The sequence below is a fragment of the Rhinichthys klamathensis genome, unplaced genomic scaffold (genome assembly GCF_029890125.1).
Source record: "Rhinichthys klamathensis goyatoka isolate OS25496 unplaced genomic scaffold, OSU_Roscu_1.1 h1tg000281l_1, whole genome shotgun sequence".
NCBI classification, from domain to species: Eukaryota; Metazoa; Chordata; class Actinopteri; order Cypriniformes; family Leuciscidae; genus Rhinichthys; species Rhinichthys klamathensis.
In genome coordinates, this window is record NW_026606800.1 from 5,692,847 (window position 1) to 5,706,037 (window position 13,191).

The window sequence follows — 13,191 nt, forward strand, 5'->3', positions numbered from 1 at the left end:
TTTGAGGATGTTGTGAAGGGGGTTGGAAACTCATTTATGGCATGACATTATATGGCGCTTTTCCTCTGAAATCGGTTTGCAGAAATTACTCAGACCATTGAAATAGAAAATATGCATTCACTTGTCACTCTTTACATTTTAATTCACACGCTGTGGAGTAGCACAGAGCATAGTGTATGAGAGCTTTGACAAAATGTGCCACATGTCCTCAAGTACTTTCAAATGATAATTTCCAGGGAAAAAAGTGGAGGCATATAATTACAGGCAGTTATTTATACCCTGTACATCTCCAATTCATCGCCTGTTCATTTAGCTAACAGCCCTATGTTGGATCTCTATTTTGGATGCTTTTTTTAAGAAATCATAATTGCCCCATCACAGCACATCTCCGTGGCAAGAATAATTTCTTCTTGCGAGTTCACCCACAACAGGTCGTTGTGGGTGAGCTCCTTGGTAAAGTGTTTTGAGCAAGTGATCAAAAGCATCATAAGCCTACATACTGTAGGTCGTAGAAACCATTGGCACCAGTGGTCTCTAAGATCTATGGATAACAATGCTTTTGGGAAGAGCAGCCCAGAAATTCAAGCTACTTGCTCAAAAAACCCTTTACCAAGGAGCTCCTTCACTTAATGTGCATATGTAGAGACACATCTCTGCTTTTTTAAAGAATTTTGAAGGAATTGTCATTTCTACAATTTGGATAATTTATAGTTTAGTTCTTAGAGTTTGTTGAGTGGTAGACAAAGAATGACAATAAAAACATATTTTAAATTGTGTTCATTCAGCACAGTTCAGTAAATACATCAGTTCCTGCTCTTATTAATATGCTTTGGGGCCTGCTGTGGGTTTACGGGCCTAGAAAGTCCTAGAAAGCTATTTCATTAACCAACATATACTTCATTTTATGCATACTCTTTAAGGTTGATTATTTGTACCTTTTAAGAAACATATTTTGTTATAAAGACATACTAAACCTCCCTTATACTGGCATCAAAAGATGTTGAAAGTCTGAGGTCTTGATTTGGTGTACAGTGCGACATATGTGAGTCCTAGAGAAAAGTTTTTTTTTTCTGTGTTTTTGCGGGTGAGAGGAAGTGTTGCCTGTGTTTACCCTGGGTGAGCTCCACTGCAGATTGTGATGCAACCTCACGGAAATGTCTTGTTTTTCTGGGTTAGCTGAGCTTGTCTTAGTGCAGCAGAGCAGCATAATGGTGTTTGTAATATCTCCAGCCCTGGGGCACATTTTAGATTGCGGGGCTGAAGAGCACAGCTTGGCTGCATTCACTCCAAGACAGGGAGCATAAAAACACGGTGAAGCATGCTTCTCTAGATGGGCTTTTGGAGAGCAGGCCTCAAAAGCACTACAAAGGCCAAGCAAATTGTTTAACTAAAAACTAAAACTATAAGGCCTTTGTCAGGGAGGCTTTTTCTGTTATCTTTTTTTCTCATCATAGAATAAAGGATGTGCAATGCAATGTTGTTTTAAGAGAAAGGCTATACATGTATATAACAATTAGTATTTATGCTATATATATATATTAGGGGTGTAACGATACACGTATTCGTATTGAACCATTTTTTCGTTGGACCATTTTTCCTGGCGACCAAAATTTCGTTATTTCAAATGTAGGCGCGTCTCGCGTGGCAAGCGCGCTCATAATGTAAGAGACGCTGGCATGACCACAACATTACCCAACATCAAATGGAAAATGTAATGCAAGCGGAACGAAACTGAGCTACTCGTTATTGTGTGGTTGACGGACCGTTTATCAGTTTGGATCAATGCAGCGCGAGCCGATCTTAATCAAGCAGCACTGTTACTACACAGCCAAATCCAGTAAAGAAAACATTTGAATTCGTCACTGAAGTAATAACATCGCTGCGAGATCTAGTGAGAAACATTCACATTTCTCCGTTATTAACGGATCAAACAGCGCTGACGTGGAAACCAGGAAGAAACATTGTGCCATGAATGAACTATCCAGTGTCCACAGATCAGCAGCATTCACCATGGATTTACTGTAGGAACACTACTAACTGTAACCATTGAAGTTTGGCAGAATTAGTAGGCTATAATGCTTTCAAGTAACATTACATTGGTTTTATTTTGACATTATGAATACAATTGCTGCCCCCAAATGTTAATCTGAACTAAAATAAACCTTTGTTTATTACTACTACAATATTACATTTCATTTTGTCCAAGGAGCTGTTTTGTTTTATATGCTCCTAAGAAAAGTCAAGTATAGCTCCATCATTACTATACATCATTCATATATTAGGGGTGTAACGGTTCACAAAATTCAAGGTTCGGTTCGATACGATACACTTGTGTCACGGTATCGTATCGAACCGAACCTTGAATTTTGTGAACCGTTACACCCCTAATATATATATATATATATATATATATATATACAGTTGAAACCAGATATTTACATACACTTCAGAAATAAACACAAAAACTTTTATTTCTTTACTGTCATACATTAAATCAGATTAAACTTTTTCTGTTTTAGATCAATAAATATTAACATATTTTTTGCATTTGTTAAATGTCAGAATCGAGCGAGGGATAATTTTTATGTAATTTTTTTATCACTTTCATCAAAGTCAGAAGTATACATACACTTCCTTAGTATTTGGTAGAATTGTCCCGAAACTGTTTCACTTGGGCCAAACGTTTTGGGTATCCTTTCACAAGCTTCCTACAATAGTTTGCTGGAATTTTGGCCCACTCCTCTTGACAGAACTGGTGTAACTGGGTCAGGTTTGTAGGCCTTCTTGCTCGCACTCGCCTTTTTAGTGCCGCCCACAAATTTTCTATGGGATTGAGATCAGGGCTTTGTGATGGCCACTCCAATACCTTCACTTTGTTGTCCTTAAGCCACTTCGTAACTAATTTGGAGGTATGCTTGGGGTCATTGTCCATTTGGAAGACCCATTTGCGCCCAAGCTTTAACTTCCTGGCTGATGTCTTCAGATGTTGCTTCAATATATCCACAAAATTCTCTTTTCTCATGATGCCATCTATTTTGTGAAGTGCACCAGTCCCTTCTGCAGCAAAGCAGCCCCACAGCATTATACTACCACCCCCATACTTCACAGTTGGGATGGTGTTCTGAGGCTTCAAAGCTTCGCCCTTTTTCCTCCAAATATACCGTTTATCATTATGGCCGAACAGTTCAATTTTTGTTCCATCAGACCACAGGACATGTCTCCAGAAATTAAGATTTTTGTCTCCATGTGCAGTTGCAAACTGTAGTCTGGCTTTTTTATGGTGGTTTTGAAGTAATGGCTTTCTTCTCCCAGAGTAACCTTTTAGCTCATGGTGGTACAGGACTCGTTTTACTGTGGATAATGACACCGTCTTACCAGTTTCAGCTAGCATCTTCACAAGGTCTTTTGCTGTTGTCCTGGGATTGATTCGCACATTTCGCACCAAAAAACATTCCTCTCTGGGACTCAGAATCCGTCTCCTTCCTGAGCGGTATGATGGTTGTACATTCCCATGTTTTTTATACTTGCGTATTATTGTCTGAACAGATGAACGTGGGACCTTCAGGCATCTGGAAATTGCACCTAAGGATGAGCCACACTTGTGGAGGTCCACAATTCTTTTCCTGATGTCTTGGTTGATTTCTCTTGATTTTCCCATGATGTCAAAGAAAGAAGCTCTGTGTTTGAGGTGTGCCTTTATATGCATCCACAGGTGTGCCACCAATTAACTCAAATGGAATCAATTAACCTATCAGAAGCTTCTTAAGCTCAGAATGGAATCATCTGGAGTTTTCTTTTTGTTTAAAGACACAATAAACTTAGTGTATGTATACTTCTGACTTTGATGAAAGTGATAAAAAAATTACATAAAAATTATCCCTCACTCGATTCTGACATTTAACAAATGCAAAAAATATGTTAATATTTATTGATCTAAAACAGAAAAAGTTTACTTTGATTTAATGTATGAAAGTAAAGAAATAAAAGTTTTTGTGTTTTTTTCTGAAGTGTATGTAAATATCTGGTTTCAACTGTATATATATATATATAAATTACAGCAAATTTCTTTCTCAATCATAGACTGCTGGCCAAGGTTCAGTCTTGTCCAGGCACAATGGAGTCCTATGGTTGTCGTTTGGGTTCTTTGCTATTTTATTATCTTTAACGCCTTTTTTGCTATTTTAATGTCTGTGTAGTTGAAGGCAACACATTTTGTCTGAGATTTTTCTATTTATGACAAGGAATTTTTTATTCTGTCAGATTACCAATCAATATAATTATGCCTAGTGTTTGACTATGGTCAGAGTAATGTGCAAGATACACTGTACCACCATTCAGATGTCAAAGGAAATGCTAAACATTTTGAATTTGTACCGCCATGTGTCATAATACTTTGCCTATATTATCCCACAGACAAGCTCTTTGTTCCAATATGGTTTGTGCATAAACACATCAGAGGATTCATATTAATAGAGCAGGATTGCTCCAAGGGGAGTGGAAATATTGTTCTAGCAGATGCTCAGTTCCAGTATATTTATTCAATATGAAGAGCCTTCAGCTACTGATAGTGTCTATATGGTTTCATATCACACATTATCATTAAACTTGTTTCGTTTTATTGTCTCTACAGTGGTCTGCATAATCTCAGCACCCTGGCCAGGGGATCTTACTTGTCACCCCACTGCCCAGCCTTCACCTGCCTAACCCAACTACCATAGAGGAAGCAGCGCGAGGCCTTTACCCTGAGAAACAAACAGATCCCAAACTTACAGAGAACCTTTGGGTGAGTTTACAATGTCACACCACACAAGAGCAAAGACAGCAGGATGCAGAATATCTGGGAGCCCATGAAGGACCCAGGTGTTTAATATGGAAAAAGTGGAAAAGCGAGGTTAGGGAGACACATGTTCTGCGGGCTGTACATCTGGCGGGACTGTGTGCTGAGGTTGCATGCCTCACAGATGCAGTAGGAAGATAAAAGTGCATCGCTGATGATATCTGATTTACTATGGCTAATAAAACTCTTGATTAGCATCTAAGTGGAATCATATAGATGCATCATTATTTAAGAGTGCCTTTATTAAGATTAAAGATCATAGGTTATTTTGGTATCAATTATTCCAGTTTTTAGTCCTCTAAATGTAATGCCTAATGTCCATTTTTGATGGATAGTGTAGGCTAGAATACACTACATGACTTTTAAATCCTGAACAGATTTTAAAACACTTGCGTATTTGGTAAATGGTTACAGAGAAAAACTAAACATTATACACTTAGCGACTGAGGATTTACATACTACGAGACTTTCAAACCATTTTAAGCACAACAAACTCACTCAGAATCATACACCTCATTGCTAGTGTTCTAGAATAGCTCAAAAGTGTTGTAAAATCGCTCAAAATAAAAACGTTTGATATCCTCTGACTGAATAGAACCAGTCTGAAGCTAAAAGAAATCAGAGTCTGTGCACATCATACACAACCCCCTTTTCTGCTAAGTCTGTCAACTCTGACTGGCCAAAACCTACAGATTGGCTCTGAGTTTAGGCAACTATCATCAACGAGTCCAGACTGTAAAATTCTGGGTATAAGTCGTGCAGTGTATTCCAGCTTTAAGTCCCCTATAACAGAACAAAGATCAGACCATTGAATCTTTTCCACAGTTCTATGATGTGTTTGTGGACACCAGAAATGCCGGTGCTTCAAAGCCTGAGCCGCAAACAGTGACGATTTATTTTCAGTGGTGCTCAGAGTAGGGGCAGCCAGACGTCCCAATCGTGCATGCTCGCCCACCAGTTATTAAGCTTTTAACCTCGGACAGTGAATAGAGTCATTTATTTGTTTTACTCCAAGAGGCCAGGGCACACTTGTGGCAGATGTTTCAACTCTTCCACTCGGGATCACAACCTCCAGATGGTCTCTCTCTTGTTTTGCACCTTCTCTTTATAGAATTTTGGCAGTGGATATACTTATGAGGTATACTGTTCCACTTGCTTTGGCCTAGTCCTGTGCAGCACCTTCTTTTTTGATGTGCTTGTGTCCAGTTAGCTGTGGGGAGACCTTCATGTGGCTGAAGGGTCGACGTGTGTTAGTTTACATGATCCAAGCTGTGTCCAAACCCCTTTAAAGGTAGAGCCAAGCTAAGACCTCCTTTGGAGGCAGTCATTTCCCTTTGGGTTTTGTGATTTTAAATGTCAACAACTGGCCACAGCTTTTACATTTATACATGCTTCAGTCTACTTTCTAATGTAGGTAAGAGGAAGTGAAAAAAAACAAGGATACATTTCAATGTAGCATAATGTTGTAAGTGGGGAACCAGTAAGAAAGAGAATTAATCAGTGCCTACACAGCTGTTTCCTGACATTTCTGCAAAATGTTGTGGAAAATTTAATGAAGGCTAGCTTGTAATGGTTTCAAGCTTACCCGGTGGAAAATATGACAGTCTTTCCATAGACAATTAAGACCAACATGAAGCCCTGTTTTTCACTTTTTTTTAGTCCGTCTTTCCTTCCATCGGGCAGTGTTCTGTGTTGAAGCCAAGGCTAAATGGAAACATGTACATTAAAACAGATACAGCTGTGGAGTCTGAAAAACCCCTAGGATTGTTGGCGCTTTGCTAAGCAATCTAAGCAATGGCACCTACAGGAAGATTTAGTTTCAAATCACCCCCCACCCCCCCTCGACAGTCTGCAAGGCGGCCATGTTTTTAAACACCACCTCCAGGAATGTGTCATAAATCCATCTAATGACCAATACATGGTGCTGATGATCTTTTCTCCATTTAATTCCATGACGTTTTCCTGCGTTGCACCAGTCCACAAATATGCAGCTCTTGTTTTGGGACCTGGTTATTCATAGAGAATGTTTTCATCTGTGCCGTTTTCAATTATCGAGCTATTCTGTAATTAGGTTGCTTTGCATTATACTGCTGCTGTGCCTAAGAGTCCTGGGTCAGACCTCTATGCCAGACCGGGGTACATTTTTCCTTCCAGGTCCCCACTTTCTCTACTGGCCAGTCTGGTCACTAATATGATTGGTAACAGTATCTCGTGCTGGGGGATAGTGCTTGGGCTTTCAGAGTGGCACTTAAATTAGACATGACCTCATGTTGAAAGGGATTTATTCTTTCCTTAATAGCTGTTGTGTTTTCTATCAGCAGGCACTGCCTTTTGACCCGACACCCACAGCAGCACTTTGATTGTGGTATTGTCCCAATGTAGACCTCTTTGGTGACAGAGAAAGAAGATAGAAAGAACCGCTGCTTGACTGTGATAGGTTTATTCGGGGCTTCCCATCAGACCCCTTCAAATGGTTGTTGGCTTGTATCAAATAGATATCAGTAGCTTTTTCAATATCAGGATGTAAATGGTGGAAATAATAACTGGGCACTTTCTTAACTGCTGTTACGTGTTCATCAAGATAAATCGCAACATTTCCTAAACTGAGACAGTGCTAATGTCTTATTTAATGACTGATGTCAAGGCCCAGTCAAATTTTAGCGCATAGCAATTTGTTGAGAGAGCAGCCGTCTGGACAGATGATGTTATTTAAATAATCACCATTGATATGATTATAATGACAAGCTAATGGATAATGTGTCCTTTCCGCTGTCGTATCTCAAAACTAATCAGAGCCAGCGAGCGTTTTCTCCCTCTTCTTTATGCCGTGATATTGTCCTTATGAAAGAATTGCCCATCATTTCCATGAATGTGAGTCTGTTGATGCTTGATTTTTCCGGTACATTCACTCTCTCACTCTCGCTGAGTCGCTGGCATCACAGCTGTTAGATAATTACACATTCGACCAAATGTCTTGAAGGGTTGTATGCACCTCGTTTCCGGCTGCGCACGGATCACAGCAGCTCTGCCATCCCTCTCGGCCCACACAGGCAAAGAATTGGATGGGCTGGGTTGTGTAACTGAAGCCCCTTTCATAACGCAATTCATCAACACCATAACTCTGCATGGTATTCATGCCTTCTCCACCCACACAGGAACAGTCACCCACTCTCCTCACCCCGTCTCGAGATGGCTGTAGATGCTTCCCACGCATGCTTTCTCTCTCCAGTGCACACATAAATGCAGGCTCTCCTGTAAATAGTTTTAAAAATACTTCTCCTGTGCTTTAATGGCTTTTTCCTCTGCTACATATAGCTTTCAAAGACTGGTTTATCTGTCTGAATTTAATATTGTTATCGTGTTAATTAGGGATGTCGCAATATACCGGTATTGGCATTAACCGTAAAATTTAAAACGAATTGTACACATTATTATATGACATAAACAATCCAGCACCATTATCAACATCCCAAAGTACAGTAGGTGGCGGTATTGCAACTTAACGCTGGTTGCCACCTGTCGTAAAACACAAACAGACACAGCGCGTAGCTGCTACTACTACTGTGTAAAAGCAGGTAGTCGGATATGACAGGATATGCGACGCTATACTCGCATTTCAAGAAAGTTAGCATGCGAGTGTGGAATTTTTTTGGATTCCTCAAAAATGACCTGTTAATCACCCCAGTCAGCAGGACTTGCTGAACAACAAAGGGGGTAATACTACCAACCTGTTCACCCACCTCCGCTATTTTGCAGATTTGGCCACTGTACAGAGAGTAAGTTGCAATTATTTTGCTAGTCCTGAAATGCGAAATGTTGCATTAACCTGTTAACTGCTGATGCCTTTCTGTGTTTTTATAAAATGTACATCCCTCGGGGCTTTTAGTCCAAAAGTGTGCTGATTCGGATAAAAACGTATGGCTTATTCTCGGCTTTACTTCAAATGTTTTTAGAGAGCAGTATTTTTTTTTATCTATTTTTACCCAAAACAGGCAATAGGCCTACATCTATGTTCTTCAATTATATGTATAATGTAATGCCAATCGACATGCCTTTATCACTGTATTAAATAAAATAATATTCTGTGATGATAAGCCACATCAGTTCAAAGAAGAAAGTTATTTCAAACTGGTTGCCATTAAGTGTAATTGTTGCTTTTGTATTCAACGGTGTGAAAAACACACACAAAAGAAACAAAGTAAGTAAAGATACATTTTTTATATTTTTTTAATATATGTTCTATATCGATATCGCAATATATCATTATCAAATTATTTTGGCCATGATAATCGTGTAGTGAAAAATCTGATATTGTGAGAGCCCTTGTCTGAACTGCAAGTACGGCTGTATTTTTATAAACTCCTATCGATCCTACTATTTCCTACTTTCAGAAGGCTTTGAAGGCATCGTAGCTATTGTTGAGTAGCGAGTTATGGAAGTCCTGTGCCCTTGGAATGTGATTGTGATATTGCCGATGTGTAGAACTCCTCTATGCTGACCATCTGGACATGATTTTAGCAGGCCTGTGTCTCTGCACTGGCCTCTCACCCGGCTGCATGTGGAGTTGGATGAGTCGCCTGCCCAAGATTCAACTTTGGAGTCTTAATGAGGAGTCAGTATGACACTCCAGGGGGCTGACTCGCACACATTTTGGGTGATACATCCTCTGGTCCTGCTAACACAGACCAAAATCACACCGTAAAAGTTGCTGGATTAGCAAAAAGTGAATCTTGCGGGGAGCTGAGATAAACTGCAAAGACGAAAGTTCTGTGCGAGTGAAGGAAAAGGTAATGTGAGGATAGCATTAGTGTGCCATAATTCAGGATTGTCAAAGAAATTTCCTTTATTTGAGCAAATGGACGGTGGATTTATTCAGTTATAGGAAGTTAAATAAAAGAACAGCAATTGAGATCCTTCCAGCATGCAGTCGAGGTTGCTTGAATAATTGCTTTGAATAGACATGTGCCAGTTCCTTTGAAACAGAAGACTTTATTGTGGTGTCCATACTTCAATCTATTTTCAGACTCATTCTCAACTGCTCTGTGCCAGATGATAAAGCTCAGTTGGAGTAGTAAAAGTTGCCTCCATCACTAATGAGTTGGGATAGCTGGAACAAGAGCCATGGAAAATCAACTCAGCAACCTCTCCTCCTCTGCAAGAGTAGTGGTATTCGTGCACACTTGAAATTCCCTTATGGCAGTAAAGTTCCTCCTGAGACAACCAAGCAAGGTTTAAGCAAAATTTAGATGCATGACAACAAGACAAATACAAATAAGGTGCAAAATAAAGTTTAAGTGATTGACCACCATTTCTTTAGCAGCAGGAATTTGTCACTATAACCTCTATAACCACTGAATTGAAACAATTAGCAACTTGTTGAATTATTCAGTGTCTGTCCTACAAGGAACAAAAATTGTCCCACTTTGGACTCGAAATGAGATATGGCTTGTGTACCTCCCCAGCATCATGGCTGTGATGTCATGGGGGAGTAGACAAAAGGTGGAACCCAATCTCTGGAACATACCGCTCAGTGTCCAGGTGCACCTCAGTGAACTACATGATCTAGTAACACTGTCTGCCTCCAAAGAGTCCATTAGCTTAAGTATGTAAACTACAGTCACATACATATTTCCTAATTCTTTGAGTCATTTGAACTACTGAATTTTCAGATCTTTGTGTACTTCTTTTGTATCTTTGTACCAACATATCACACCATAAGGGCTTTGGACTGCAAAACCTCCCTTTAAAAGTGGGGAGCGGTAAATGGACAAGCTTGACTGAATTACTCTAGTTGTTTATTGCTATAACCCTGTAACTTTGGCAGGAGCTAAACAGCCAGGCAGCTGATAATCACAATGCCTATTAAAGAGTATGACTCAGAATATTTTAAGAACATACTTTGGCGAAATACCTTTTTTATTTATTTTTTTAGGTCTGCTTCTATTTTATTCTTTATTTAGTTGTTCATTTATATATTTATTTGTTTCCTGATGGTGTCCTGTGGTGAACTTCTGGGAGATTAGGCATTTCCACTGCATAATGGCTCTAAATTCGATGGCACTAAAAAGACAGGGAGTCTCCCTTCAGCTGAAAAGGATATCCAAATGGCTTAGAATGTGACATAATGCTGCTCCAAATCCTTTTAGGACTGCTGCACCATGCAGCACTCCTTGACAAACAGACTTTGAAGAAGACTGATGTTAATCCTCTCACTGGAATCTGACAGCAGAACTGTAAAATGCATAATCCTTGCATTAGATTAGGTGGTGTATTTTTATTCATGAGCAAGTGTCCTCATAAAAGTTTTTATGTTCTTTATTATACTGGTATTGTGCATCCAGTGTGGAGGCCTTGCTGTGGCCCCAGGCTACAAACCTCCTACACTTTGTATGTTAAAATGGGGTAGAAAGATGAGTGGCACGGCAGACAGCAGTGTACTGATCTCAGCCATGCAAGGATCACAATAATCTTTGGGTATAAACAAGTTTCATAATCATCTAACAACATGGGGTGGTTGAAAAATATGTTTTGAGCTATGTGTGTAGAACAGGACATACAGTACTGTAGATTCACAGGGTCACAGTAGCAGATAACTTCATGCCATGTCATGTTAGATTTTTGTAACCTCTTTTGGTTTATATAATATGACTTAGTCATGCTATTCCAAATTCTGATGGATTTCCTGTGAATAGAGGCACTGCTCTTATCCTCTTCACAGTGTGTCCCACACATGTGCTCTCAAATTGTAAGCACATCCTTTTGCCTCTTAAAAATTTGATTAAAAATATTTTTAACCTCCCTTAAAAACATAGATTATCTGATTCATTCAGTAGATATCCCGCCACCACAAAATCAATCATGTCACGAAAGTCAGGAAAAAAAGTGGGAAAAGCACGAGCAATAGGGGTGGACGGTATGACGATATGTATCACGGCAACGATATAAAGTTTCTATCGAAAGAGGTTTTTCTATATTGTTTATATTGGTAAATATCTGTGCAGCACAGTACTGCTTAAATGTATTGACACTTTAGAGTGATATAAGAAACAAGCATGAATGAGAAAATAAAGTGCATGATGTTAAAAAAAAAGTTAAGTGCAATAAGCAGCAAAATAGAACGCATTATTGAATGCAGTACTGTCTTGACAGTTGACACACAACCATAGATCAAGCAAAAGATAAAGGCTTATTGTACATGAATTATGTCAAAACTTCCGTCTTGGTGAGTATTCATGAAAACTTTTTTTTTGGTCGGTTTTGTCTTAAGTGAATGTAAACATTTGGGAGAAGACCGGATGTATGTCAATATATTGGATCCTTGCAGTAGGTCTTAAATTGACATCAGCTATATCTATTATGTGCTTTTAGGCTGTCAGTAGTATCTGTAGTTCCTGTGTCGATGTTCTAAAAGCCTTACTACTATACATAATTGGGCAGAAATTTTGTTGTGCATGTTGTTGTTGGAAACAATGCCTGACAAGGCTGCTATACATTTAAAATCACTGCTTTTAACAACAACTGAGGAGTTCAACTCATGGTTTGTCTTGGTTTGTGAACACATACTTTCCTGAGTCAGGCATGGAAGAAATATGAAAACAAAATTAACCAAAAGTTAATGTTTCAAGTGCTATAAATACCAGTGGTTTTTCTGCCCTGCTATTTTTAGTGCTCACATTGCCTTCCAGACACCAGCGTCACACAGTTTCCTCACTCATACTCAGGCAGCGCTGTCTGTTGCAATCAGAGTGAGCCTGAGATTAAGATACACATCATACAACGTATTCCCTTTAAAAACACATTCATGTTCTATTTATTGCTTTTACTGCTGTAAAGTTGTACAAAAAGTTGTCCAAAGTTGTACTGTATATTGGTGCTGTATTTTGGTCTGTAATGCTCCCACCTTTGTCCTTAAGTGTTCAGTGTTAATGTTTTTAAAAGCTTAGAAAACTCTTAAGGAAGAAAATGCTTAGAGTTTGCCCTTTAAACACCCACCCACACTACTTCGAATGTCATTTGCATTCCTTGGGCTATTTTTATATGTTTGTGTCACTTTAGGAAATGAGTGGGCAATGTTGTTAATGATGACTCACGAGCAGAGGGAGGTGGCAGCTCCTCTGCATCAGTTCATTGAAAACTCTCGACACACTTGCTAGGCAAGAAGTGCACATCTGTGCAGCTGCCTAGATATCAAACTAAAATAAATAAAACAAGAAAGCAAGATGTAATTGTAGTATGATGAGCAAGAGTCACATGATCAACCACCATACTGTCTTGTTTAGATATAGTATGATTTCCCCCCATCTTTTTTAGAAATCAACTTTCAAAATCTTAAGGTAGTAGTGTTAAATGTAGTA

At 39.1% G+C, this 13,191-nt stretch overlaps 1 protein-coding gene across 5 annotated transcripts in view; it reads left to right on the forward strand.

Annotated features, from left to right (window-relative positions):
* The window catches only part of hivep2a (HIVEP zinc finger 2a), an 80,231-nt gene that overhangs the window by 52,258 nt on the left and 14,782 nt on the right, over positions 1–13,191 (forward strand). For all 5 annotated transcript variants that reach the window (XM_056269466.1, XM_056269468.1, XM_056269465.1 and 2 more), the window contains one exon: positions 4,631–4,783. The gene's annotated coding sequence lies outside the window, so the exon portion shown is untranslated. The remainder of the gene's footprint in view (positions 1–4,630; positions 4,784–13,191) is intronic.